This window comes from Hyla sarda, chromosome 1 (genome assembly GCF_029499605.1).
Source record: "Hyla sarda isolate aHylSar1 chromosome 1, aHylSar1.hap1, whole genome shotgun sequence".
In the NCBI taxonomy this organism is placed as follows: Eukaryota; Metazoa; Chordata; class Amphibia; order Anura; family Hylidae; genus Hyla; species Hyla sarda.
The window spans coordinates 102,057,473-102,081,646 of NC_079189.1; the positions used below are offsets into that span (position 1 = coordinate 102,057,473).

The following is a 24,174-nucleotide window of genomic DNA, read 5'->3' on the forward strand; positions in this document are numbered from 1 at the left end:
GGTTTGTCCAGTGAAGCTGTATGGAGAAAAAAGAGGAGAAAACCTAGGCCTGATCTATGAAGAATCTCAACATCAAGGAGAAGAGAAGAAGTAGAGTCAGCAAATGGTAGACTGAAAAAAAGAAATCGAGAGGTTGAAGGAAAACCAAGAGAGAACATGATCCTTATTGGCAGGTCTACAGAAGATGAGTTAGTGATCTATAGTGTTAAATGTTGCAGAGAGATCTAGAAGAATTTAAAAAAGCGAATAGTTGCCATCGGAAGATCATATTTTTTGATGTGCCTCTGTAGTGACAGACTTAGGATGGGTTTCCACTAGGCAGTATTTTGGATATCTGCCACTGCAGTTTTTGAGCCAAAGCCAGCATTGGATTCAAAAGGAATATGACATATAAAGGAAGGACCTATAATTCTCCTTTCTCGTGGACTCACTTCTGGTTAGAAAACTGCAGCAGCAGTAGTGCAAAAAAAACTGGCAAGTGGAAACCCAGCCTTAGAAATCTAGCTGCTAAGAGCGACTCACTAGCAATAATGATGTCGTGAGATTACATGGGATGTCTATGTTCACTTCCTCCCTATAGGAATGCAGTATTCTTCAGCCCTGGAAGGCAGCATTACTGTTGTACTGTGTATGTGAGAACAGTTTGCAGTTTATGCCCAATGAAATCCACATCTGCCAAGAGCCAAAGACACACAAGGCGGATCCCTGTGCAGCTCATTGCCATTGGTGTGAGTGTGCTCAGTAAGTGAGTGCGCCTCCCTCTCCCCCACCTCCAACTTTCCATGCTGTCTGTCAGATACTCGACACCCCTGTAGCTGTATATTCTGTGTGCAGACCCTGTGTAATGTGGTGCCTGGCTCCTGCTAGATCAAGCTGCTACATTTAATCCCTGCAAGACTCCTATAGTGCAAAGACAGACAGAACAGAAGACTTGGGCAAGAGGAGGAAACTCTCTAAACTGTAAGTTCTCTTCTACATTTCCCTCTTATGGCAACTTAAAAGGCTCCTGGCATTGAAAGAGTGAAGGTCTTTTTGGGAGGTGTGTCTGCTGTGAAGGAGTTCCCTTACATATTTGGGATGAGCCTATGACTGCACACACATGCACTATATACAGACTGCTCCTACTGTAAGCCTGTCAAGGAGCTTGTCAAATTGTATTTTTTACATATAATATTCCCCATTATCTATTTGACCATTTCCACCAACAAGTTATTAAAATCCCTTTTAGGTATAAAAGTTCTCACAGTAAGGGTAAGTCTACACAAGGCAGATTTTTCCACCGCAAATATGCAGTGGATTTTGCCACAAATCCACAGAAAAATCTGCAAGTGTTACAACATGAAGAGGACATTTGTATTCTGTTTCCTTGGCTGTTACTGTATTCTGCGGATATGAGGTTATAGAGGTGCAGAACTGGTATACATGTAATGGCTTGGCTTCCACTAAAATGACTTATTGATATTATGTTGTCAATAGAGCACAATGTAGCCAAATTTTCTTTTAGTGGCTTTTACCCAATTGACTTCTGAAGAACTTTTTGTAGTACTGAAATATTCCTGGTTTGTTTTACCAGATTTATTATTTGCCCAATCTTAATTTTACCCAAATAGTAAGTATGACTGGGTGTCTAGTGCATGGACCTAATTTATGTTGTTGTCCGTGGGTGTAACACATAGGCGGTGAGATTTAGTGATGTGGATGTCTCTACTGGTGCCTCAACGGGGCTTTCCTCAGTGCAAAGGGGGAATGATTGGAAATGGAGTAACATATGCCAAAAGTGCAACAAAATTTGGATGCAAAATATTGGCACAAAATTAACCAACCACTAGGTGGTGTAAAGTTAGGCAAAAGTGGTAAAACATGTCAGTGCAAGCCACTGTGATCTTGGTATATCTGCATACTACCTGGTCTATGTTTACTTTAAAGGGGTACACCACACCTAGACATCTTATCGCCTATCCTTTGGATAGGGGATAAGATGTCTGATCACAGGGGTCCCGCCGCTGGGGACTCCCACAATCTCTGCTGCGGCACCCCAGACATCTGGTGCACAGAGCGAACTTCGCTCCGTGCCGGATGACTGATGATGCGGGGCCGGAGGCTCCTGACGTCATGGTCACACCCGCTTGTGACGACATGGCCACTCACCCTCAATGCAAGTCTATGGGGCTTAACTTGTATTGAGGGGGCGTGGTTGTGACGTCACGAGCCTCCAGCTCTGCACCCAGTGCTCTAAACCAATGCCGGGTGCAGCAGGGAGATAGCGGGGATAATATGTCTAGGGGCAGAGTACCCCTTTAAATATTAGGCAGAAGTAGTAGATCTGCCCCAGTGTGCATAGCTGATTAAAGAGAAAATTGTGTCTGCCCTACTGTGAAGGGGATCTCTCAGGTGAAATTCCTGTCACAAACTGGTGACTTCAAAATTGGTGACACTGTTAGATAGCTCTTAAGAGATGGTACAGTTTCCAAATCTTGCACAATCCTTGAATACTATGTGCATGCTTTGTGAGTGACTGAGGCCAGTGCCCACAAAAGCCAAGACATGAGCCTAGATCAGTGATTCACAACCAGAGTGCCACGGGATTTTGCCATCAAATTATTTTTTTCATGACACCCCCCGCCTGTGTGCCTGTGACTCACAACGCCACAGGGGGGAAGGGAAGTATGTGTACGCTTTGCTGTGCGTGTGTCCCCCAGCGTCCCCCGGCATCTTCCAGCCTTCCCCTGCGTCCCCCTCCCCACTGCGGCCTAGTGATTGAGCGCCCTGGCGGTGCTCTGCCGGATTACTTTGTCGGTGTAGTGACCCATGCCCCAGAGTCCCCCTCCCCCCTGTGGCGCAATGAATGAGTGCCCTGGCGGTGCTCTGCCAGATTCCCGTGTCAGTGTAATGACCCGTGCCCCAGCGCCCCCCAGCGGCGCAGTGAATGAGTGCCCTGCTGGAGCGGTGAGGAACGTGGAAGCTGTGCTGGATTCCTGTGCCGGTGTAGTGAAGAAAATTGGCTTGCTTAAGGTACTGTACCCTTTCCACCCCTCTGTTACCCCTTCTTAACCCTGTCCACCCCCCCTCCTGTCACCCATGTCCACCCCCCCTTCACCCATGTCATCCATGTCCACTCCTGTCATCCATGTCCACCTTGACCACCCCTCTATCACCCCTTTCCATTCCTCGTTAACACATGTTCACCCCCCCTGTCCACCCCTCTGACCACCCCCCAGTCTACACCTGTCACCCATGTCCACCCCCTATTTACCCTTCTGTCCCTTTGTCACTCCTGTCCACCCCTCTTTTAACCGCTTGTCCACCCTCCTGTCATCCATGTCCACCTTGGCCATCCCCCTATCCACCCCTCTGTCAATCTGGTCCATCCCTGTGTCACCCATGTTCACCCCCCATTGTCCACCCCTCTGACCACATCCTTGTCACCCATGTTCACCCCTCTGTCCCTTTGTCACCCCTGTCCACCCCTGTTAACACTTTGTCACTCCTGTCCACCCCTGTCACCCCGACGCTCCCCTGTCACCCATGTACACTCTTCTACACCCCTCTGTCACCCATGTACACCCTTGTCACCCATGTACACCCCCTACACCCCTGTCACCCATGTACACCCCTCTGCCACCCATGTACACTCCTCTACACCACTGTGTCTCCCATGTACACCCCTGCCACCTATGTACACCCCTCTGTCTCCTATGTACACCCCTCTGTCTCCCATGTACACCCCTGTCACCCATGTACACCCCGTCACCAATGTACACCCCTCTGCCACCCATGTACACTCCTTTACACCCCTCTGTCACCTATATACAGCCTTCTGTCTCCCATGTACACCCCTCTGTCTCCCATGTACACCCCTCTACACTCCTCAGTCTCCCTTGTACACCCCTCTGTCTCTCATGTACACCCCTGTACCCATGTACACTCCTCTACACCCCTCTGTAACCCATGTACACCCCTCTGTCACCCATTTACACTCTTCTACACCCTTCTGTCACCCATGTACACTTCTCTACACCCCTCTGCCACTCATGTACACTCTTCTACACCCATCTGTCACCCATGTACACCCCTCTGTCACCCCCTAGGCCCCGCTGTCACCCATGTACACTCCTCTACACCCCTCTGCCACCCATGTACACTCCTCTACACTCCTCTGCCACCCATGTACACTCCTTTGTCACATGTACACTCCTCTACACCCCTCTGCCACCCATGTACACTCTTCTACACTCCTCTGTCACCCATGTACACCCCTCTGCCACCCATGTACACTCTTCTACACCCATCTGTCACCCATGTACACCCCTCTGTCACCCATGTACACCCCTCAACACTCCTGTTACCCATGTACACTTCTGTCACCCATGTACACTTCTGTCCACCCCAACACCCCTCTGTCACCAATATACACCCCTCTATCACCCCCTTTGCCCCCTGTCACCCATGTACATTCTCCTACACCCCTCTACCACCCATGTACACTCTTCTACACCCCTCTGTCACTCATGTACACCACTGTCACCCATGTAAAAAAAAAAGTGCCTAATAGGTTTGTTTTGCAGGTTTTACAGTGAAGAATTGTGTCTGGAAGAAATTATCATGATGGCCGGGCCAGAATGAGACGAAAAGGCAATGACACTGATTAGAGAAGACATAATTTGTGAGTTGCTGTCTAAAGCAGCAGTGTTGCAGCACTCCCACCCTGCGGTGCTTTCCCCCCCCCCTTTTTTTTTTTTTGCAGAAAATGGTTGGGAAACACTGGCCTAGATTATTCATGGTGTGCACAAGATTTGGAAGCAGTTATTGGATTCCATTATCCTGTCAATTAAGCAGGGATAGAGATGGGAGTGGAATGACGAGGCGTTCCAGCCGTCAGCACTTCAGGGGCTTGGAAACGCCTCTGTGACTTGGCACTTGAGAATAAAAGCATTTGTTATCTGCACAGGCAGATATATGAATGATACTATGTGTCTCCTCATCCGAACAGCCATCTAACTGACATTCTTTTTAAGGGAACATTTCATCACTTTCATGCTGCCTGAACCAAAAGTCATCAGCGTCATTTCTGTTGAATTCCTTCATCCCTACTGGCCTGAATTGATAGATCTTTCCCTATAGCAAAACAGTGCGAGATCTATCAATCAGAGCTGGTGGGGGGGAAAGAACCTGCCTGGGACCATCCTGATGACTTGGGATTCAGGCAACATGCAAGTGATGACAGGTTCCCTTTAAATATTACAGATGACAAATTAGAGCACCATGAACATGCCGTATTTTGCTGCAATTTCCTGTATCTGACGTTTTTTCTGTTGTTTTTTTCTGGCGTTTTTGCATTTGAGTTGAAATAGCTTTTTTGTCCCCTCTGGTGTTTTTTTTCAAAATGTGTTGGGTACAAAAAAATTATAAATTTAAGGAATTTTTTTTTTATAATGAACTTTTAATTAATTTTTAATAAAGTGTGTATGTGTGTTTCACTTTTTTTTCTCTTTTTTAACATTTTTTAGGTAGTACTACTACTCCCAGCACGGAACAGACTGTTCCATGATGAAAGTAGTAGTACCTGTAGACATATCGTAGACATATCGCCCCCATAATATAGCAGAGATGTGGATCGGCTCTATACAGCGCCCGTATCTCGGCACTATACTCCAGGCCAGCCAGTGATGTGAATAGAACATCACTCATTCATATTTTCTGCCCAGAGTGGGGATTGGCCGGATGTGTGCAGCCAATCACCGCTCTCAGAAATATGAAAGAGTGATGTTCTATTCACATCACTGGCTGGAGTACAGTGCAGAGATGCGGAGTGCAGGAGAAAGCCGCTCTGCATCTCTGCAATAGATAGGACGATTGCAGCGGGTGTCAGGAGTGACACTTGCTGTGATCTGTCCTTAACTGCAGGTACTACTCCTAACATGGAGCACACTCTGCTCCATGTTGGGAGCTGTAGTACCTGCAGTTAAGGAAAGATCACTGCGGATGTCACTCCTGAAACCTGCTGTGATCCTCCTGTATAATGTATAGATGCGGGCGGCCGCTCTTCTATGGTCCCCTGCACTGACATATATATACACCTATTCATATTTCCCACAGAGAGTTGTGATTGGATGGAACCATCTGGCTAATCACAGCTCTCTGCAGGAAATATGAATAGGTGTATATATACGGCAGTGCAGGGGACCAAAGAGCGGCCTCATCTATATATTATACAGAAGGATCACAATGGACTCTGGGCGATCTATCAATTAGTACAGTTACTACTACTCCCATCATGAAACAATGTGTTCCATTCTGGGAGTAGTAGTACCACCTAAAAAAAAAAAAATGAAAAACACACACACACACACACACACACACACACTACATTTTTATTATTGTTGGCTATATTTTTAGTGCCCTGCCCGCCCACATAAATTTATCCCTGTTTAAAAATTAATAAAAATGTTCTTATAAAAAAAGATACATTTCATTAAATACAATTTTTCCATCACTACAGTATGTTTTTTATTATTTTTTTTCAATGGTACCCTATGAAATTTAATTAAAAAAGGGTATCTCCATCACTTTTTTGGATCACTGAAGTACAAAAAAAGAATAAAAATCGCCTGCAAAAATGCCAAAGTTTAAACCCACATGGCATTTTTCTTGGTATTTTTTTTATTCCTATAGACTTCTATTGGAGAAAAAACGCCACGATTTCAGGGAAAAAAAACGCTATAGGCTCAACATTTTGCAAAATCGCAAAGGAGCTGAAAAACACCAAAAAAAGAGTGAAAGAACGCCATAAGGATAAAAAAAAACTCCAAACTGAAAAACACCAAGTGAAAAAAGAATTTAGCGATTTCTCATTGATTTACAGCTAACATCTGGCCGCAGCGTTTTTTGACCGAAAAAACGCCATGGGGCAGAATTGCCGTTTTTCTTGGCATTTCCCCTCCCCCTAGAAAAACAAGTGGAATTCAAGCCTAAGGCTAAGTTTCCACTTGGTTTATTTCTGGCAGTTTTTGGATATCTGCCACTGCAGTTTTTGAGCCAAAGCCAAAAGTGTATTCAAAAGGAATAGGACATATAAAGGAAGCACTTATACTTCTCCTCCCTTATGGATCCATTTCTGAATTTGGCTCAAAAACTGCAGTGGCAATTTTCCAAAAACTGCCAGAAAAAAAAACAAGTGGAAACTTAGCCTTACAGTGTTTTTAGTGTTTAATTTTACAACTTGCACAATTTCTATCACTTTCATACAGAGGTACATAGTTGTACATGGGAAGCATCAAGTCGATTGAACTAATCCCTTCGGTCTCTCATGAACAATATGCAGTTAGTTCATTTATAACTGGTCCATTACACCGCTGTACCTTATCAGTTTTATATAACAATTCAAGTTGATACATTATCTTTATTCTGTTGGTTAATGCGATTAAAACAATACCAAATTTATATAGTTATCCTATTATTGTACAATTTTAAAAAATTCTAACTTTTTTTTAACAAAATTGGTATGCATAAACTTGTCATCTTCTGATCCCTATACCTTTTATATTTTTCCGTAAACAGGGATATATGAGGGCTCATTTTTTGCACCATGATCTGTAGTTTTTATCGGTAGCGACACTCACTGCTGTGAAGCGAGAGCAGCTCCAGCCCTCGCTTCAAAGCCGCTTAAGGATTCAGGGCGTACAGGTACACCTTTGGGTCTTTAAGTACCAAGATGCAAGGGTGTACCTGTACGCCCTTCGTCCTTAACAGGTTAATGAGCAGAAGGAGCTGAGCAGATTGATATATAGTTTTATAGGAAAAGATTCTGTTTAACTTGACATTAAAGGGGTATATCAGGGATAATTTTTGTTAAATCAACTGGCGCCAGAAAGTTAAACAGATTTGTTAATTATTTCTATTTAAAAATCTTAATCCTTCCGGTACTTATCAGCTGCTGTATGCTACAAAGTTATTTTCTTTTTGAATAAATAAATGCAAAAGATGCCCGTACTAGCACTCACCACTCGGCGGAGATAGTTGTGTGATGGACTCCAGTTCACGGGGAGCTGGGTCTGAGAATCAGTGCAGGTAGTGTGGTGCTTGGAGGCTACGCCGGCAGTTACGCACGTGAGTGCGTGCTTCTTCCGGCCTCCTGGAGGCCGGAAGAAGCACGCACTCACGTGCGAAACTGCCGGCGTAGCCTCCGAGCGCCACACTACCTGCGCTGATGCTGAGACAGATCTCTCCGTGAACTGGACTCCGTCACACAGCTATCTCCGCCGATCGGTAAGTGCACGTACGTGCTTCTTTATTTATCCTTATTGATACTTCATACTGTCGTATGTGCACCCCACAGGAGATACAGAGCTAGGTTGCTGAGACCGTGCTGCATTCCAGTACAGGGGAAGCCTGCCTCTTGTGTGCTCTCCCTTTTACCGTCTCACTACTATCTGTTTTCTTTTCTTTTTGAATTTCTTTTCTGTCTGACCACAGTGCTCTCTGCTGACTCCTCTGTCCATGTGAGGATCTGTCCAGAGCAGGAGAGGTTTGCTATGGGATTTTGCTCCTGCACTGGACAGTTCCTGACATAAACTGAGGTGTCAGCAGAGAGCACTGCGGTCAGAAAGAAAAGAAATTCAAAAAGAAAAGGACTTCCTCTGTAGCATACAGCAGCGGATAAGTGCTGGAAGGATTACAATTTTTAAATAGAAGAAATGTACAAATCTGTTTAACTTTCTGGCACCAGTTGATTTTTAAAGGAAATGTTTTCCACCAGAGTACCCCTTTAAATCAGGTGAATCTCTGCAAATTCTGGGCAACATGGTCAAATTGGGGGTCCTACTCAAAGACATATACAGATATCTATACAAACATAGATATCTAAATAGACATGAGATAGATAGATAGATTTATAAATAAACATGAGAGATAGATAGATAGATGGATAAGACAAATAGACATTCTACCTGTCTCAGATGAATGAGAGCAGACATGTTATCTTCCCTGTATGAGCACGGGGGGGAGGTGCAGCATACAAGGATCTTCTCTTCACAAGGTGCAGCACCTAAAACGTTCCCCCAGAGAACTGGTAGCAGTCATCTGTGACTACCCCCAGCATGACAATGTGAGAGGAATCAATTTCCACTTCCTGTCACAGGAAACTTCACGGGACAAGGAGGAGCCATCACAGCTGTCAGGTAAGAGCTGCTGATAGCTCCTTGTCTGTATGAAGAAAAGATGAACGAAGGAAAGAAAATTTGGGTCAAGATATTTTATCAGGAACGGGAAAAGCTGCTTGGTGCCCCCTGCGGACGTTCATGGCTAGCACAGCAATCACTGAGTAGAATCGGCCACTTGACTATTTAGCCCAAATTAAGCAGAGATTTACGTGAATAAATAACAATTATACTAAATAGTTTCCCTTAACAATATACTAATCTGCTCAGCTCCTCCTGCTCTACAACATGCTGCCTACATATTTTACTACATTTTTTTATGTAACAGGTTCCCTTTAAAAGGGTTATCACAAGATTAAAAGCAAGCTGACCAGTGGTGGTCTAAATGCTAGAAAACCCCACCAATCATGAGAACAGAGGTCCCTGGTACCCAAAGAGAGTGGAGTAGACGTGCACACTCTCCGCCACTGCACCATTTATTCTCTATGGGACTTCCAATAACAGCCTTATACATCACTCCGTTTTCATGATCAGAGGGCCCCCATTGTTCAGATAGTTATCACCTGCTGGATAGGTGCTATATGTGTAATGAGAGAGTATGTTTCGCTTACTCAGGTTCCAGAGACCTGCTGTACAACAGACTCTCTCTAGTAGTGGTCACATGCTGTAGACCAATATCCAATGTGACATTCTGTGGGCCAAAAGCAAATCTTCTTTATATTAATCTAAAACCCAAAACATATAGTAAGAGACACTATGCATATGGGAAGATTTATCAAAACCTGTCCAGAGGAAAAGTTTGTGAGTTGCCCATAGCAACCAATCAGATCGCTTCTTTCAATTTAAACAGGGCCTCTGCAGAATGAAAGAAGCAATCTGATTGGTTGCTATAGGAAACTCAGCAACTTTTCCTCTGGACAGGTTTTGATAAATCTCCCCCTATGTGTTTTTTGCTGCTCACAGCTCTTGGTCATAACCCATGGCCATGAGTCTTAATAGAAAATGTAGTTGACTTCTCGACCGAGCATCCATGTGTACTGAATGGAGAGAAGTGGGGGTAGCTGCAGCAAGACTCTTGGGTGACTTATCTCTGAGATCAAATTTATTGGGCGGTTGAAATCCAACAATCAAATCCCATCTTCCCCTACGTCTGTTTGGCGGACTTAGATGAAATGTGGAAGGGACTCTTAAGATAGCTAGAGCAAAATCTATACCATTATTATGTTTATTTATCTGGAAAAGAGAAGTTGTAACAACTGATGTTCATGCTTGTTCTTAAGACTGAGAAGCTAAAATAAAATAATATATTACCATATAGGGAAGGCTAAATCCACACCAGTGTCAGTTCCATTTGGGAGCTTCATTACAGATTATCTTTATTTAGCCACATTTGAATAGACAGAAAACACAATCAGTATTTTTTGTCTGGTCAAATCCTTCTAAATAAATAGATACCAGGCAGAAACCTGACTGAACCCATTAAAAGTTAAGGGGATCTGTCAGTGTCTGTTGTGCAATGGAGCGCCCGCCTCAGTTTTTCGGCATTGAACAGAATCTGCAACAGAGGCCCCAAACAGAGCCTCAAAGGCAGCTGTGTAAATAGCCCAATAGGTCGATTGATGTAGATTGCATAAATGGAGAAACCTTCCATTGTAAGTTTGATGAAGACAGTATTTTGTTTAACCCGATAACGACCATGGACGTCTATACTTGTCCAATGGCCGTTACCGGGGTATGACGCGGGCTCCCGACTCGAGCCCACGTCATACCGGCCAGCCCTCAGCTGATTCCTGTAGCTGGGGGCCGGCGTTAATAGCCGACATGCGGCGATCGCCGCGGCCGGCTATTAACCCTTTAGATCGCCGCTGTCAAAGTTGACAGCGGCATCTAAAGGTGCCTGTATTAAGTCCCTGGTGGTCCAGTGGGGTGTATCGCCCCCCCGCAGCGCGATCGCGGGGGAGCGATCCACTACTGAGGTAGCCTGAGGGCTTACCTCTCCTGCTGCGGCGGCTCCGGCTCTCTGAATGATAAAGCCTGGCAGGACCAGGCTTTATCAATCGAGCGCAGAGCACGCAGATCATTGTGGTTTTATGAAACCACAATGATCTGTATGAGGAATCTAATGATTCCTCCTAAAAGTCCCCTAAGGGGACTAAAAGTGTAAAAAAAAAAAAAATTGTAAAAAAGTTTAAAAACACACACATTAACCCCTTCCTTATTAAAAGTTTAAATCACCCCCCTTTTCCCAAATTCCATATTAAAAATATGTAACCATAATAAAAATAAACAAATGTGGTATCGCCGCGTGCATAAATGTCTGAACTATAAAAATATATCATTAATTAAACCGCATGGTCAATGGCGTACATGCAAAAAAATTCCAAAGTCCAAAAAAGCGTATTTTGGTCACTTTTTATACCATTAAAAAATTAATAAAAAGTGATCAAAAAGTCCAATCAAAACAAAAATCAAACCGATAAAAACTTCAGATCACGGCACAAAAAATGAGTCCTCATACCGCCCTGTACATGGAAAAATTAAAAAGTTATAGGGGTCAGAAGATGACATTTTTAAACGTATACATTTTCCTGCATGTAGTTATGATTTTTTCCAGAAGTGCGACAAAATCAAACCTATATAAGTAGGTTATTATTTTAACCGTATGGAACTACAGAATAATGATAAGGTGTAATTTTTACCGAAATATGCACTGCGTAGAAACGGAAGCCCCCAAAAGTTACAAAATGCCGTTTTTTTTTTCGATTTTGTCACACAATGATTTTATGTTCCATTTCGCCGTGCATTTTTGGGTAAAATGACTAATGTCACTGCAAAGTAGAATTGGCGACGCAAAAAATAAGCCATAATATGGATTTTTAGGTGGAAAATTGAAAGGGTTATGATTTTTAAAAGGTAAGGAGGAAAAAACGAAAGTGCAAAAACGGAAAAACCCTGAGTCCTTAAGGGGTTAAGGGGTTAAAGGGGTACTCTGGTGAAAACCTTTTTTCTTTTAAATCAACTGGTGGCAGAATGTTAAACAAATTTGTAAATTACTTCTATTAAAAAATCTTAATCCTTCCTGTACTTATTAGCTGCTGAACACTACAGAGGAAATTATTTTCTTTTTGAAATGCTCTCTGATGACATCACGAGCACAATTCTCTCTGCTGACGTTATTTTAATAATAATAATAATAATAATAATAATGCTTTATTTATTGTTGTCCTTAGTGGGATTTGAACCCAAGTCCCCAGCAGTACTAACCACTGAGCCACCATGCTGCCATTAGCATACATCTGCTATGCATGGTTGCTAAAATGGACAGAGATGTTAGCAGAGAGCACTGTGCTTGTGATGTCATCAGTGTTCCAAAAAGAAAGGAATTTCCTCTGTAGCATTCAGCAGCTAATAAGTACTGGAATGATTAAGATTTTTTAATTGAAGTAATTTACAAATATGTTTAACTTTCTGCCACCAGTTGATTTAAAAGAAAAAAGGTTTTCACCGGAGTATCCCTTTAAGCAATTCACTTTGCTCAACCCATGCTGGATTGTTTGTTACCGAATAGTACACTCTGCCCAATCCATAAACTGAGGTGATCTGATCTCTACTGATCAAGCAGCTTCATAGAGGAGGGGGACCCAATGTTTATTGTGAAGAGAAAATGTCAATGTGTGCAGAAAAAGGGAGGTAGTGTACAATGATATGCAATGATATGGACTGAAATACTATGGTAGTCATCAAAGTGGGGTGTTAATACCATAAAAATCACAATCTTCCTCTTTCCTAAACTTACTTGCTGCTGATGGTGGTCATGGTTTTAGAAGTCATCATGGTAACCTACTCACTTGCTGGTAGGGCATTTCTTTACCATATTAAAGTAGTCCTTGGTTTGCCATAAGTATATGTTGTTCTTTGTCCTTGCTAGTCTAGCAGTATTTTTGAGGGGTCGTGGTGTTCTAGTAGTTTATATTATGGACAATCCCCGCTAATCTACTGGCATCAAACTACTTTTCCCTGCAATGCTATCTGTGGTAACACCTAGATCTCTAGCGGTCTGGAAACTCTAAGGTGTCTTAAAGACACTGCTTACGTACTGGCTCCACTCATTGACACTATAAAACCCAATGCTGAATATGCTGTTACTTTACCTTTCTTTGTGTTCTGCCTAAATAATGTCTAATGCTTTGATAAGTGGCAATAATACATTTGTCTGTGTCCTACTTAAATTGTTGTCATGGGCAACTCAGCAACATTGACCATGAAAGCTCAAAGCAAATGTGTAAAACCATAGAGCTGGATGGGTCTTGTTTGATCTTTCATCTCGGTAGTCATGTTTTCCAAAGACATGTGCACTGTGCTGGCAGCGATATGTCATCATATAAGGATACCTTTTTTTTTTAATGCAAATCTTCTTGACCCGAAATAACTTACCCATACCCATCAGCACCATGTTAAATAAGGGAAATGAAAACTGGCCAGTCAAAGGATTATTATTTAAACACCATTTACAACGTTTATAGCACCAATCTATAACAGATCCTAGGGGTCGAAGCATCACGTGGACTGCTGAGTTCCTGGCGAATCCACCTTGGTGCAACCACTCTCCATTTTAATCTCCAACTTACTACCACTCTGACTTGAAAGACTCAAACTTATTAAGCAGCACTAATAAATAAACAGGTATGGTTAGCAGCCCAATAGAAGCTTGAAGCATACCTGTCATAGTGCAAAAAAAAAAAAAAGTGATATGTTACTCAGTACCTAATCCTTATCGTGTGCATATAATTTTTATGTGCCTGGGACCTATATATCCAGAGAAAAAACTTTTATCTGCTGCTGAGTTACTTTTTCATCTTGCTGGCTGGAGGGGCGTGTCTATCTGTCTCCCTCACAGTGATGACTCATCTGCTCTGAGTCTCCAGAGCGAGCCTGGGCAGTCAGCCAATCACTCCTCTCTACTCTGTAACCCTTTCCTTTCTGGGTGTATGTACATTCCCATACAGGTATGGGTATGTGCAGAGCATTGCACCCTTGTCAGTAGTACAGACTAGGGTGCAATGCTCTGCACATACCCATACCTGTATAGGAATGTACATACACACACACTGCTATACACTTTGCTGGGTACCGGCACGCTTTACAGCCGGTATCCAGAATGTTGCAAAATCTAGACTAGTCTATCTGGCTAAAGGAAAGGCGACCCCTAGTGGCGGCTATTTTGAGCTTTAATTTCGGGTGAAAATTTAAAAAATTTGTAACAGTTGTATATTGTGAAATAGCATATTATACTGAGTCCTGCAATATATAAAAAGTTTTCAACAATGACAGTGCCTCTTTAACATTTACAGTTTTTTTTTAGACATAAAACACAGTATTAGGGAGCATGAGTGAAACACACCCAGGACCAGGATGTGGGAAGAGGTAGACCAAAGAACAGGTAGACTCTTTATAAACAGAAGACTTAAAGGGGGACTCCGCTACTCAGCGTTTGGAACAAAATGTTACGAATGCTTAGAGCCGGCGCCGGGAGCTCGTGATGTAATAACCCCGCCCCCTCATGACATCACGCCCCACCCCCTCAATGCAAGTCCATGGGAGGGGGCGTGACAGCCATTTGTTCCAAACGCTGAGCAGCGGAGTACCCCTTTAAACAGAAGGAGGGGGAGCAATCAGTTTCCATTGGCAGCTATCCCCTTGGCATCTACCAACATGAACCTGCTGGAGAGAGGGCAATATGAACGCCACAACTTGTATCACAACAGAAGTGGACAAATAGTTATCAAACTATATGGGACTAAACCGGGACTATATTACTGACTATCCAGAGGTCCAGCAGTCAGGGGCCCTCGAGATAACCATTGCAGTGCCCATGATTCTTGTTGATATTCTGTTAGAATATTTTGTGAAGCTTCCTTCTGTACTGTACATAGAAGTGGGTGACCTAACTTGACCTAACAATTTTCCAGCTAGAAGCAACTGGAACAACACCCTTCTCATTCCATTCACAACGCCTAATATTCATTTATTATACACCATCGAAAGATTATTGAACTTACACTGAACAATAACTGAAACATTACTGCATTAGCCATAGAGCCTGTGCTGCTACATTCTCTTTATTGTTTCTTTTTCTAACCCCTTAAGGACCCGGGCTTTTTCCGTTTTTTTCATTTTCAATTTTTCCTCCTTAACTTTAAAAAATCATAACCCTTTAAAATTTTCACCTAAAATTCTATATGATGGCTTATTTTATGCATCACTAATTCTACTTTGTAATGAAATTAGTCATTTTACCCAAAAATCTACAGTGAAACAGGAAAAAAAATAAATGTGCAACAAAATTGATGAAAAAACACTATTTTGTAAGTTTTGGGGGCTTCCGTTTTTACGCAGTACATTTTTTGGCAAAAATGATACCTTATCTTTATTCTGTAGGTCCATACGGTTAAAATGATACCCTACTTATATCGGTTTTATTTTGTATCACTTCGTAAAAAATCATGAATACATGCAGGAAAATGTATATGTTTAAAATGGTCATTATCTGACCCTTATAACGTTTTTATTTTTTTGTGTTCAGGGCGCTATGAGGGCTCATTTTTTGCGCCGTCATCTGAAGATTTTTTGTTCTGATCAGACTTTTTGATCACTTTTTATTCACTTAAAAAGTGAAGGTATAAAAAGTGATCAAAAATGCGCTATTTTGGACTTTGGAATTTTTTTGCGCGTACACCATTGAACATGCGGTTTAAAAAGCGGTATATTTTTATAATTTGGACATTTCCGCACTCGGCGACACCACATATGTTTATTTTTATTTACACTGTGTTTTTTTATTCTTGGAAATGCCAGGTGATTCAAACTTTTATTAGGGGAAGGGATAATTGAAAGGGTTAATGATTTTTTTACACTTTTCTTATGCAATATTATAGCTCCTATAGGGGGGGCTATAACATTGCATTCACTGATCTTTTACACTGATTGCTCCATCTCCATAGGAATGCATCAATCAGTGTTTTCGGCGATTGAATGCTCAAGCCTGGATCTCAGGCTTGAAGCGTTCATTCGGCGATCGGACCGCGCAGGAGAAGGTAAGAAGACCTCCTCCTGTGCTACAGCTGTTTGTGATGCCGCGATTATACCGCGGCGATCCCGAACAGCTCCCTGAGCTAGCCGGGCACTTTCACTTTCGTTTTTAGCCGCGATCAGTGCCGCGCGCTATTAGAGGAGGGTCCCCGCTTCACTATGACGCCAGGCCCGCCGTGATATGATGCGGGGTCACCGTGTGACCCCACGTTATATCCCAGGATGGGACCCAGGACGTACCCATACGTCCTGGGTCCTTAAGAGGTAAAGTGGTATAATGGAAACTTAATACACTGCTCAAAAAAAATAAAGGTAAGACTTAAACAACACAATGTAACTCCAAGTCAATCACACTTCTGTGAAATCACACTGTCCACTCAGGAAGCAACAATGATTGACAATCAATTTCACATGCTGTTGTGCAAATGGAACAGACAACAGGTGGAAATTATAGGCAATAAGCAAGAGACCTCAAATAAAGGAGTGGTTCTGCAAGTGGTGACCACAGACCACTTCTCAGTTCCTATGCTTCCTGGCTATATTTTGGTCACTTTTTAATGCTGACGGTGCTTTCACTCTAATGGTAGCATGAGACGGAGTCTACAACCCACACAAGTGGCTCAGGTAGTGCAGCTCATCCAGGATGGCACATCAATGCAAACTGTGGAAAGAAGGTTTGCTGTGTCTGTCAGCGTAGTGTTCAGAGCATGGAGGTGCTACCATGAGAAAGGCCAGTACATCAGGAGACAGGGAGGAGGCCATAGGAGGGCAACAACCCAGCAGCAGGACCACTACCTCCGCCTTTGTGCAAGGAGGAGCCCTGCAAAATGACCTCCAGCAGGCCACAAATGTGCATACGTCCACTCAAACAGTCAGAAACAGACTCCATGAGGGTGGTATGAGGGACCGACATCCACAGGTGGGGGTTGTGCTTACAGCCCAACACCGTGCAAGGCATTTGGCATTTGCCAGAGAACACCAAGATGTGTTCTTCACAGATCAAAGCAGGTTTACACTGAGCACATGTGACAGACTTGACAGAGTCAGGAGACGCCGTGACAAAGATGGGAATGTGACCAAGGGGGGGAATGTGATAAAGAGGGGGAATGTGACAAGGGGGGGAATGTGACAAGGGGAAAGAATGTGACAAGGGGGGGGAGGGGAATGTAACCTGGAGGGGGGAGAATGTAACAAGGGGGGGGGGGGGAATGGGACAAGGGGGGGATTTGACAGGGGGAGGGGAATGTAACATGGAGGGGGGGGGGGAATGTAACAAGGGGGGGAATGTGACAAGGGGGGAAGAATGTGACAAGGAGGGGGGAGAATGTGACAAGGGAGGGATGTGACAAGGGGTAGGAGAATGTGATAAGGGGGGGAATGTGACAAGGGAGGGGGAATGTGACGGGGGGGGGGGGAGATGTGAAATGGGCGGGGGGGGGGGGAGATGTGAAATTCAATGTAAAAAATTGTACCGCTTTTGGTACAAATTTCCAGACAGAATCATACCGCCAGGGAGGTTAAAGGAATTTATCACGTAGTTTTTTTGTTTTTTTCTTTACTGATAAGAGACAGAGACTAAAACAAACTCTTTTTTTCTACTCTTTGCCTTTTGTCTAATTGTATTTTCTGTTTTGTTTTTGTTTAATTTGTTTCTGCATTATTATAGGGGCTGCTATTTTGCCTGAGCTGTTTTAACAGCATTTAGTAATATACTTTAAAGGGGTACTCTGGTGGAAAACATTTTTTTTTTTATCAACTGGTGCCAGAAAGTTATACAGATTTGTAAATTTCTTCTATTTAAAATTTTTTAATCCTTCCAGTACTTCTTCAATCCTTCCTGTATACCCCACAGGAAGTTCTTTACTTTTTGAATTTCTTTTCTGCCTCACCACAGTGCTCTCTTCTGACACCTCTGTCTATGTCAGGAACTGTTCAGAGCAGGATAGGTTTGCTATGAGGATTTGCTCCTACTCTGGACAGTTTCTGACATGGACAGAGGTGTCAGCACAGAGTACTGTGGTCAGACAGAAAAGAAATAAAAAAACTAAATAACTTCCTGTGGAGCATACAGCAGCTGATAAGTACTGGAAGGATTAATATTTTTAAATAAAGGTAACTTACATATTTTTTTACTTTCTGGCACCAGTTGATTTAAAAAAAAAAATGTTTTCCACTGGAGTACCTCTTTAAACCAGGACCCATGGACGTAGAGAAGTTTATGGACAGAACCTGTTTTATTAAAATGAATTGCAGATGCTACTAAGCATTTTCTGTGACCTCTTCAGAGGTCATTCTACATGGAGGACGGATGCTTAAAGTGTACTTGTCATAGTGCAAAAAAAAAAAAAAAAAAAAAGTGATATGTTACTCAGGACCCAATCCTGATCATGTGCATATCATTTGTATGTGTCTTGGACCTATATATCCAGAGATATAAGCATTAATCTGCTGATGAGTTACTTTTTCATTGTGCAGGCTGGAGGGGGCGTGTCAGTCTGTCTCCCTCACAGGAGCAAGCCTGTGCAGTCAGCCAATCAGTACTCTCTACTCTGTAACCCTTTCCTCTCTGGTTTTATGCTGTGTCATGTTACACAGAGGAAGATACTTGGAGCTTGCCTGCAGTAATCAGAAGACATTATGGTGAATTCCTAACAGGATAACATTTATAAATATAAGAATAGATCTTTATAAAATTAGTGCGAGGATTTTTTAGCTAAAAGTACAGCATTTTTATGAATACATGTTCTATCTGTTTTATCTTCTCCTAGTAAAGCTGGATGCTAATCAGCATAGCTGTCACTATGTGTGTCATTCATCTTTCACAGACTCCTGAATGTCTGATCAACTTCTTTGTCATTCAGGAGTCCGAGAAAGCTTTGACTATTTCAGCATGCTGGGAGTTGTAGTTTAGTAACAACTGAAGCTGCAATGTTTGTAAATAACTGTGTTAGAGCAGTGTTGCCTCCAGCTGTTTTGAAACTACAGCTCCCAGCATGTCCACACATCCTTTATCTGTAGTTTTGCATACACCCAATAGAAATCTCCTATACTGGATACCGTATGTAGGTACAGTATGTAGTGAATGTTTGGCTGCCCTAAATACAAAAAGATAGAGACGAGTGGTTCCACCAGCATATCTCCATGAGGACAATAGAACCAGAGTGCACCATGCCAAATTTATTGTTACCCATTGTAAGCCTTCAGGCAAAGGCCTTGCAACCTTTATTTCAAGTCCATTGCCATTAATAATTAATGTCAGTGCTTTACGAATGTTGGTATACAGATTAAGTATCATGAATCTTTCATGTATGTGTTTGGAAGCAAGGGTGAAAACAGGTATTTCCCTGCTTTTTGTTACAAACCAGCAGCTTTAGCTTTCGTAAACATCATTGTCACCTCTGACTTCTGTATTTTCTGCATTTTTGATCAATTTAGAAGTTTCTCGCTGCACATGGCGTATGTAGTGACAAGTTGTAAGGTCAGTTAATTCATTGCCTGCCTATGTGGGAGGGGCTCTAACCATAGAATCACCCTGGTAGAAGCTCACCTGTCTTGGCGCAGCCGGTGCATTCCGCCACCCCCATCTATTACCTTATACTCTCGCTCTAAAATACATCATACGGCTGTATGCCCCCTTTCTGGTATACCTACATCAGGTGATCACACCACAAGTATATTTATGACAAACAGCAAAGTCAGAGGAAACAAGAATACTTGCTGTGTTACAATAGCATTAGCGAAGAGTAGTAAGTCATAGTAACATGGACTGCTGTTACTTAAAGGGGTACTCTGCCCCTAGACATCCTATCCCCTATCCAAAGGATAAAGGATAAGATGTCTGATCGCGGGGGTCCCTCCGCTGTGGAACCCCGCAATCTCCCTGTTGCACCCGGCGTTCATTTAGAGCATCGAGTGCAGCGCCGGATGCTCGTGATGTCATGGTCACGCCTTGCTTGTGACATCACTACCACGTCCCCTCAACGCAAGTCTATGGGAGGGGACAGGATGGACGTCACACTCCCCTCCCATAGACTTGCTTTGAGAGGTCGTAGCCGTGATGCCATGAGCGGGGCGTGGCCATGACGTCAAGTTCTCTCTGTGCATCGGATGTCTGAGGTGCTGCAGCCGGGATCGCTGGGGTCCCCAGCGACGGGACCCCCATGATCAGACATCTTAGCTAAGATGTCTATGGGTGGAGTACCCCTTTAATGTCTAAACTATTGTGTTACTGGAAATAGTATAAAGAATGGCAGAAAGCATTTTGCTAGAAGTCTAGAAGTTCATTACTAGATAGCAATGAAAGGGAAAATTCTGCAGATATTGCAGATGACCTCACACACTCACCAGTGTTGGTCTTTGGTACATATTGGCCCTTTTTGTCGGGTTGTGCGCTTAAATTCTGTGTAAATTCTGAATGTATGACAGAAAAAACCCAACAGAATCAGAAACACTCAAAGTGGGGAAAAATAAACTACAAAATGGGCGTGAAAAAGAGGCATGTTCCCTACATTTCATCCAAAATCACTCATTTTTTCTGAAAACCACTCTGAAAATCATGTGAGTTTTCTGGGAACAAAACCCTACACTTTAAAGCATGTATAAAGTTTCCGAAGGTGGAGTAAATTAGTAAATACCATGGAAAAAAAAGGTTGGAACAGCAAAAAACACAAAACCTACACTCCACTCTTAGTAAATGAGGGAGTGCCCAGGCTCCCTTTCTTTTACTAAGAAGGATGTTTGATGGATTTTTTTTTTTTTTACTAAGTGTCACATTGTTAGTTCTCATCCTTAGAGAAATACTAGAGCTCTTTTTTATGTTGAAATAGGTGCAAGAATTGAGCCATCTTATGAGGATGGAAGAGCTAGTGGAATACATGGGAGAACCATCTACTTACTGCACACCTCACACCAATGGATCACTTATTAGGTCCCCCCAGAACTTCACTGAACATTCCAGATGGTGCAGTGCTAATGGTAGCGGGCCCTAGGATCCACCTGACAAGGCCCTCTTTACTGTCCTTTCCTTACCTTCCTTCCATCTGTTTTTCTTTCTTCGTTTTTCTTTCCTTTTATTTTTCCTTTCCTAGGTTTCTTCCCATTTTTCGCTTTTTCCTGTTGCCCTTACCTTTGTTTAGGCTAGTGATTATCCCAGTTGTAATACAGATACAGATGGACACGTATCAATAATGGTGTAGCAATGTGTGATTTTATGTATGTTTTTTGCGACAAATGGAGCGTTTTTGCACCTGATTTATCATTTGTAACAAACCACTTGTTAAATTTGGCGCAATTGATGCGCCTATAAAATGCACAGAATCCTGCCCCAGAATTCCAGGCAACATTTTCTGGCTGTGTTGTAGCAGCTGAAACTTGTTAATTCTCCACTTGGATTGTGCCCTGCTTCACAAAGGTAAATCTAACCCAGTTAGTTCCTTTTTGTAATTTAAAAATCTGTTCCTAGGGTTGATAAATGTTTGACTGGGATAAATGTTTCTTTTTACCTTAGCTAAACATCATTTTTGTTTTTTTTTGCTTTGTGGTTCTTTTAAACAAGCTCTTTTTTTTTCTTTACATGGGTTAAGGTTTTTGTTTTGTTCATGAACTTAAAAACAGCCGCGTACTAAGACATTGGTTACCCACTTTTTTGGCCTGTGTTCTACCTTGTAATGTTGTTTAGCTACTTTCTGTGTCACTTTTTTCTTGGTGCAAGTTTGCGACCTAACGGGCATGATTGCGCCTGAAAATGCGCCAAAACAAAAGTCGCAAATGATGAATGTCATACCAAGGCATGATTGTAACTGAAATCACGACTAACAAAGTGAAATCAGTGATTTTGTTCTAAATCCTTTGGCGCAAACATTTGTCGCAAAAAATGACATAAAGGAAAAATTGCGACAAATCCCAGACAAAAAACAGGGTAAAAAGCTTCATACATCCCCCCCACAGACTTTACATTGTACATTCTGCGCCTTTTTCTTGCTTTATCACTACCTCTGTACCAATACATTGACTCAGATTTACTTTTGCAATTGCAACATTTACTCTGAGTTTGTATACTTTTAGGCACTTTTCTGACATGCCTGAAAAGAGGGATATGACCTTGGTTAAGGAGGGGGGGTCTAAGATGCCACATCAGCCCAGATTTACCTATTTGCGTCAAACTAAAACTGTCTGGTTTTGCCCATAGCAAGTAATCACAGCTCAGCTTTCATATCTTAACGGGCTCTGGTAAAATGAAACCTGAGCTATGATTGGTTGCTGTGAGAAAAAACAAATAGTTATAGCTTCAGGCATATTGGTAAATCTGGACCATTGTACGCTAAAATTCTGTTCCAAAATACTGGCCCAGTTTAAAGGGGTTATCCAGGAAAAAACTTTTTTTTATATATCAACTGGCTCCAGAAAGTTAAACAGATTTGTAAATTACTTCTATTAAAAAATCTTAATTACTTCTATTAAAAAATCTTAATCCTTTCAGTACTTATGAGCTTCTGAAGTTTAGGTTGTTCTTTTCTGCCTAAGTAATCTCTGATGACACGTGTCTCGGGAAACGCCCAGTTTAGAAGAAGTTTGCTATGGGAATTTGCTTCTAAACTGGGCGGTTCCCGAGACACGTGTCATCAGAGATTACTTAGACAGAAAAGAACAACCTTGACTTCAGAAGCTCATAAGTACTGAAAGGATTAAGATTTTTTAATAGAAGTAATTTACAAATCTGTTTAACTTTCTGGAGCCAGTTGATATATATATATATAAAAGTTTTTTCCTGGAATACCCCTTTAACCCCTTCCCGACCTATGACATACCTGTACGTCATGGGTGGCAAGGTGTTCCCGACCCATGACATACAGGTACGTCATGGACATTACTGCCGCTACTCGCGGCATCCCGCAGCGCCCGGAAAGATGGTGGCTATCACTGATAGCCAGCCATCTTACCGTGCGACCACGGGGGGTTTCGTCCCCCACCCCCCCCAGCGATCGCTGCTATCAGCTGGTCAAATCTGACTAGCTGATAGCAGCGTTTCGCTATCAGAATACTTAGCAGCGTGGTGTGTGAGTCCCGATCACGGGGATCGGGACACACACCGCTCTGCTAAGTGTCCCTGTCCCGTCCCCCGGCGTCACTTACCCGTCGGAGCGGTGTCCCGATCGGTCCCGGCGTCCTCCGTGCGGTCCCGACGTCCTCCGTGCGGTCCCGGCTGCGCTGCGTCCCGGAGGTGAGTTTCCGGCAGCAGTGCGGCATCTTCATTGGCAGCAGTGAGATCGCCGTAAAGCGATCTCACTGCTGCCTCTGAGAGTTTCAAAACTGCAACTCCCAGCATGCCCAGACAGCCTTTGGCTTTCTGGGCATGCTGGGAGTTGTAGTTTTGCAACATCTGGAGGTCCTCAGTTTGGAGACCACTGTATAATGGTCTCCAATCTGTGCTCTTCCAGATGTTGCAAAACTACAAATCTCAGCATGCTCAGTCTGTCCAGGCATGCTGGGAGTTGTAGTTCTCTAACATCTGGAAGAGCACAGATTGGAGACCATTATACAGTGGTCTCCAAACTGTGGACCTCCAGATGTTGCAAAACTAAAACTCCCAGCATGCCCAGACTGCCCAAGCATGCTGGAAGTTGTAGTTCGGCAACATCTGATCCTTCAGATATTGCCGAACTACAACTTCCAGCATGCCTTGGCAGTCTGGGCATGCTGTGAGTTGTAGTTTTGCAACATCTGGAGGCACACTAGTTGGGAAACATTGTCAGTTTCCTACCTCAGTGCCTCCAGCTGTTGCAATTGTTGCAAAACTATAACTCCCAGCATGCACTGACAGACCATGCATGCTGGGAGTTGTAGTTTTGCAACAGCTGGAGGCACACTGGTTTGGAAACACTAAGTTTGGTTGCAAAACACTTGAAAGTTTATTACTTAACTTAGTGTTTCC

At 42.9% G+C, this 24,174-nt stretch overlaps 1 protein-coding gene across 2 annotated transcripts in view; it reads left to right on the top strand.

The window, feature by feature from the left end:
- The first annotated feature begins 675 nt into the window (after positions 1-675).
- The window catches only part of SLC7A2 (solute carrier family 7 member 2), a 135,445-nt gene continuing 111,946 nt past the window's right edge, over positions 676-24,174 (top strand). The window contains exon 1 of one of the 2 annotated variants that reach the window (XM_056558991.1): positions 676-960. The gene's annotated coding sequence lies outside the window, so the exon portion shown is untranslated. The remainder of the gene's footprint in view (positions 961-24,174) is intronic. The other variant, XM_056558963.1, reaches the window with a different exon arrangement.